Here is a 6,095-nt window from a genome sequence, read left to right on the forward strand (position 1 = left end):
CAAATAGGCAATTGATGGAATGGGAAAAGATAGTTGCAAATGACATATCAGATAAAGGGCTAGTACCCAGTATCTATAAGGAACTCACCAAACTCCACACCCAAAAAACTAATAATCAGTGACGAAATGGGCAGAAGACATGAACAGACACTTCTCCAAAGAGGACATCCAGATGGCCAACAGATACATGAAACGATGCTCAGCATACTTCATCCTCAGGGAAATAGAAATCAAAAGCACACTGAGATACCTCCTCATGTCAGTCAGAGTGGCTAAAATGAATGAATCAGGAAACTCTAGATGCTGGCGAGGATGTGGAGAAACGGGCACCCTCCTACACTGTTGGTGGGAATGGAAACTGGTGCAGCCCCTCTGGAAAACAGTATGGAGGTTCCTTAAAAAATTAACAATAGAACTCCCCTATGACCCAGCAGTAGCACTGCTAGGAATTTGCCCAAGGGATTCAGGAGTGCTGAAACATAGGGACACATGTACCAAATGTTCATAGCAGCACTCTCAACAATAGCCAAAACATGGAAAGAGCCTACATGTCCATCGCCTGATGAATGGATCAAGAAGATGTGGTATATTTATTCAATAGAATACTACATGGCAATAAGAAAGAATGAAATCTGGCCATATGTAGCAACATGGATGGACCTTGAGGGTGTTATGCTGAGCAAAATAAGTCAGACAGAGAAAGACAGATACCATAGGTTTGCATGTATAGGTGAATTAGGAGGAAGCTAACGGAGGACCATGAGGGAGAAGAAGGGGAAAGATAGTTGTGGAGAGGGAGGGAGACAAGCCATGAGAGACTCTTGAATGCTGAGAACAAACTAAGGCCTGGTTGGGGTGGGGGAGAAGGGAGGGTGGTGATGGGTATGAGGGAGGGCACTTGCTGGAATGAGCACTGGGTGTTATATGGAAACCAACTTGACAATAAACTATTTAAGGAAAAAAAAAGAAACTTTTCTTATTTTTAAGAAATTAATGTATTTAAAATTTTCTTTTGTCGGAATTTTTTTTTCTAAACGAAAGTAAACAAGGAAACAATGGCTTTGAATGACACACTGGAACAGATGGAGTTAACAGATATAATCAGGACATTCAATCCTAAAAGAGCAGAATACTCATTCTGTTCAGGGGCACACAGAACATTCTCCAGGGTAGATCACATATTAAGTCTCAAAACAGGCCTGAGCAAATACAAAAAGATTGAAATCATACCATGCACCATTTCTGACCACAACGGCAAGAAACTAGACATCAACCACAAGAAAAAACTTGGAAAGACCACAGAGACACAGAGGTCAAATAACATGCTACTAAATAATTATGAATGGGTCAACCAGGAAATTAAAGGAGAATTTAAAAGTACATGGACACAAATGAAAAGGAAAACACAACAGTCCAAAACCTTTGGGATGCAGCAAAAGTGGTCCTAGGAGGAAACTATATACTAATAGAGGCTTACCTCAAGAAGCAAGAAAAATCTCAAATAAACAACTTAAACTTACAGCTAAAAGAGGTAGAAAAAGAATGACAATGAAGCCTAAAGCCAGTAGAAGGAAGGACATAATAAAGATTAAAACAGAAATAAATGATACAGAAACTAAAACAAACAAAAACAGTAGGACAGATCAATGAGACCAGGAGCTGGTTCGTTGAAAAAATTAATAAAACGATAAATCTCTGGCTGGACTTACCAAAATGAAAAGAGAAAGGACAGAAATAAATAAAATTACAAATGAGAAAAAAGAAATAACAACCAACACCACAGAAATACAAACATTATGAAATACAAATATTATGAAAAACTATTTGCCTGCAAATTGGACAACCTGGAAGAAATGGATAAATTACTTGAAACATATAAACTACCAAAACTCAAACAGGAAGAAAAATTAAACTTGAACAGACTGATAACTAGAAAAAAAAAGAATAAATAATAATAGTTAAAATAAAAAAACTCCCAACAAACAGAAGTCGAGGACCAGATGGCTTCACAGGAGAATTCTACCAAACATTTATTTTCTTATTTTAATTTTTTTTTCTGAGAGAGAGAGACAGCGTGAGCAGAGGAGAGGGTCAGAGAGAGAAGAAGATACAGAATCCGAATCAGGCTCCAGGCTGCGAGCTGGCTCTCAGCACAGAGCCCAACACGGGGCTCGAACCCAGGAACCATGAGATTATGGCCTGAGCCGAAGTCGGACACTTAACTGACTGAGCCACCCAGGCGCCCCTCTACCAAACATTTAAAGAAGAGTTGATGCCTATTCTGCTCAAACTATTCCATAAAATAGAAAAGGAAGGAAAACTTACAAATTCATTCTATGAGGCCAGCATTATGCTGATACCAAAATCACATAAAGACACCATTAAAAAAGAGAACTCCAGGCCAACATCTGTGATGAACATAGATGCAAAATCCTCAACAAAATCCTAGCAAAAAATATCCAAGAAACATTTTAAAAAGTCATTCACCATGATCAGATGAGATTATTCCTGTGTTGCAAGGGTGATTCAATATTGGCAAATCAATCAACATAGGATACATCACATCGATAACAGAAAGGAAAAGAACCATATAATCATTTCAACATACACAGAAAAGCATTTGACAAAGTACAACATCCATTCATGATAAAAACCCTCAAAACAGTGGGCCTAGAGAGACCATACCTCAACATAATAAAGACCATCTATGAAAAATCCACAGCTAATACCATCCTCAATGGGGAAAAACTGAGTGCTCTTCCTGTATAGTCAGGAAAAAGACAGAGATGTCCACTCTCACCAATTCTCTAGCAGGCAGAGACCAGCAGCTAGCGCTCCATGTCTCCTTTAATCAGCTTAGTTCCAATATCACCTCTTCAGAAAGGCCTCCTCTGACCACTGTAGCTAAAATGTCCCTCTACACTTACCAGTGACTCATCAATTCATTCTTTATCCCATTATTCTATTTTAGTTTCTTCATCATTTGAAAATATGTGAGGCATTTGTCTATGAGATCAGTTTCTGTGTTCCTCCACTAGAATATAAGCTCCACAAAAGAAGGACTTTTCCTCATTCTTCACTGTATTTTTGACCCCTAGAACAGTGCTCAACACATAATAGGTGCTCAATAAATATATTTTGAAGCTCAAGCTGAAGTAACCAGTCCAATAAAGAGTAAGTGTGAAGAACCACTTCCCATATTTTCTCAGAAGAAAAAGAAAAGCCCAAGCTTAATTTAGACAGTGATTAAACAATTGAGTTTAGTGACAAATTTATTCCTGTATTTCTATTTCTTTCAATTTTACTCTAGCCAGTACATACCTTTCTCTTATGTATTGCTTATAGTGAGCAGACGTTTTCTATCTTAACAGGTTCTTTTGAATCAGAACAATTGCCAAAGGAGCTGAAGTGCTAATCTATGATTACCTCTATCTATTCAAGAAGAAAAGTGTTGTCCTCTGTATATAGTTAAATCTGTAGGCTATAGATTAACATAATGATAAAGACAATGTTTTCAAGGGATGTCTAAGGACCTCCAACATCAGAATCACTAATCTAAAATACATATTGATGGGCATGATTCTGGAACCATCAAATCATAATTGAGGGGAGAATCAAGAATCTGCATTTTTTTAAAGTTTATTTATTTTGGGGGAGAGAGAGAGAGAGAGAGAGATGTAGGAGAGGGGCAGAAAGAGAGGGAAAAATAGAATTACAAGCAGGCTCCACGCTTTTAGTATGAAGCCTGATGCGGGGCTTGAACTTAGGAACCATGTAACGACCTGAGCCAAAATCAAGAGTTGGACACTTAACCTACTGACCTAACCAGGAACCCCGGGAATCTGCATTGCAAACAAGCTCACCTGATGATTGTTGTCAAGAACTGTGAGGTTTTACTCAACTTGTAAGTTAACAAGTTAGCCTGTCATGATTTCATGGATGCTGACAGAAGACATGAAATTCCTGGGTCAGAGACAGGAGTTTATGATGATGATACATTATTATTATTACCAGTAACCAGAGCATCAGTATGTGTGTCAGTTTCCCATGCTTTAATTTCACAGGATGACATGAGGTGGGCCAAGTGATGCAAGAACATGTAGTGGGTTGTATTACAAAAGAAGACCCAGCTTAAGGGACCTAATTTTTTTTTATATAATGGGCAATAAGTATGCCTGATCTTTACTTTAGAAAGAGAGATTATCTTTACTAAGTGTGACAGAAATAAATTTGTCCTTTGTTCTAGAGGGGCATACAATCTATCTTCCAAGGCTGTTCACTGTGCAAATACCCTTGAAAAAATAGTCTGGAGCACAAGCAGTCAATGCCTCTACTCACCAGACATGCAGAAATCTATGGAGAGCTATTTCCTAGGGTTCTAATGACCACTCAAGTTTGGGAATCATTGTCCCAGAATGACTCAGGCATATCTACAGAGATACCTTTGTACACTCAAGCCTGTTAGGACCCGGCAAATATTCTCCCCTTCTCTGATCCTCTCAGCTTGACCCAGCCTCTCTCCTCTAGTCATGTTTCTGTAAATCATGCTATTCTCTTCAAGGTAATCTTTTGCTCTGGAAAATGAATCCACAAGCTGGTTCTGAGGCACCAGGGGCTCCTACAAAAAGATTTGTTTGAAGAAGTAGGAAAGTACCTGGAAGGAAAACACATAACAGTGAAAAAGGAATACAAACATTTATTTGTAAGAAAACAGCTATTTATTGAGTACCTACTGTGTCCTAGAACTGTGCTGGGCACTGGGGATATCAAGATTCAATCATGACTCGGCGGTGGCCATTGCGTAAACCAGGCTTCACTGCTAGCAGGCCTTCCTCTGCTTCCTCTGCAACCATATCTGACAAATCCGATATGGCTGAAATTGAGTACTTTGATAAGTCAAAATTGAAAAAGACAGAAACACAGGAAAAAATCCATTGCCTTCAAAAGAAACAATTGAAAAAGAGAAGCAAGCAGGTGAATCGTAATGAGGTGTGTGCCACCAATNTGCCTGTCTGGCTGGCAGAGAAGAAAAAGAACTTGCATGTTCTTGAAGGAAGAAGCTGGGTGGGACAGCAGTGAAATCTAGAGTAAAAACCAAACGGGTCCAAGGTATCCTGAAGCCTATAAAATGCAGTTTAATCAGAGTGTCATTTTTTTTGTTTGAATGATTTTAATGATTAAAACACACAATATTTAAAATATGCAAATAAAAAGTTTAAAAAAGATTCATTCATTCAACACATATTTTGGGAGGGCCTATTATATGCCAGGTACAAGTTAGAATAAACTTTACAGAAATAAAAAATACTGCCATTCTCCTCAGTAAAGTTAATAAAGGAGATAGCTCTGTAAAAAAAGAATTGTGAAATAGTGTGATAAATGCTACAATAGAAGTGATGTACAAGGTGCATGGGTGATCCTGAAAAAAGAATAGCCAATTCTGCTTGAAAAAGGTAAAGGAGGGGGGCACCTGGGTGGCTCAATCAGTCGAGCGTCTGACTTTGGTTCAAGTCATGATCTCACAGTTCATGAGTTTGAGCCCCATGTTAGGCTCTGTGCTGATAGCTCGGAGCCTGGAGCCTGCTTTGGATTCTCTGTCTCTCTGTCCCCCACTTGTGCTCTGTCTTTCTCTCTCAAAAATAAATAAACATTAAAAAAAAATTTTTAAGGGGCACCTGGGTGGCTCAGTCGGTTAAGTGTCCAACTTCAGCTCAGGTCATGATCTCCTGGTTCGCGGGTTTGAGCCCCATGTCGGGCTCTGTGCTGACAGCTCAGAGCCTGGAGCCTGTTTCGGATTCTGTGTCTCCCTCTCTCTCTGGCCCTCCCCTGCTCACACTGTCTCTCTCTCTCTCTCTCTCTCTCTCAGAAATAAATAAAACATTAAAAAATTAAAGAAATTTTTTTAAGAAGGTAATGAGGGCATGGTAGGGCAAGGCATGGCAAGGAAAGGAAGGCTTCATCACAGAGAGGATAATTGTACTGAGTCTTGAACCACATGGGATTCCAATCAGAAGGATGGAGGTGGACAAAAGCATAGAGGCATAGAACAGAATGGTGTGGTTAGGAAAGTTCAAGTAGTTTGGTACAGGTGGAGT

At 39.2% G+C, this 6,095-nt stretch overlaps 1 pseudogene; it reads left to right on the forward strand.

The window, feature by feature from the left end:
* The first annotated feature begins 4,779 nt into the window (after positions 1-4,779).
* Positions 4,780-4,985, forward strand: LOC144237469 (thymosin beta-4-like; annotated as a pseudogene).
* The last annotated feature ends 1,110 nt before the right edge of the window (positions 4,986-6,095 follow it).

Source organism: Crocuta crocuta, unplaced genomic scaffold, assembly GCF_008692635.1.
Source record: "Crocuta crocuta isolate KB4526 unplaced genomic scaffold, BGI_CrCroc_1.0 scaffold779, whole genome shotgun sequence".
Taxonomy (NCBI): Eukaryota; Metazoa; Chordata; class Mammalia; order Carnivora; family Hyaenidae; genus Crocuta; species Crocuta crocuta.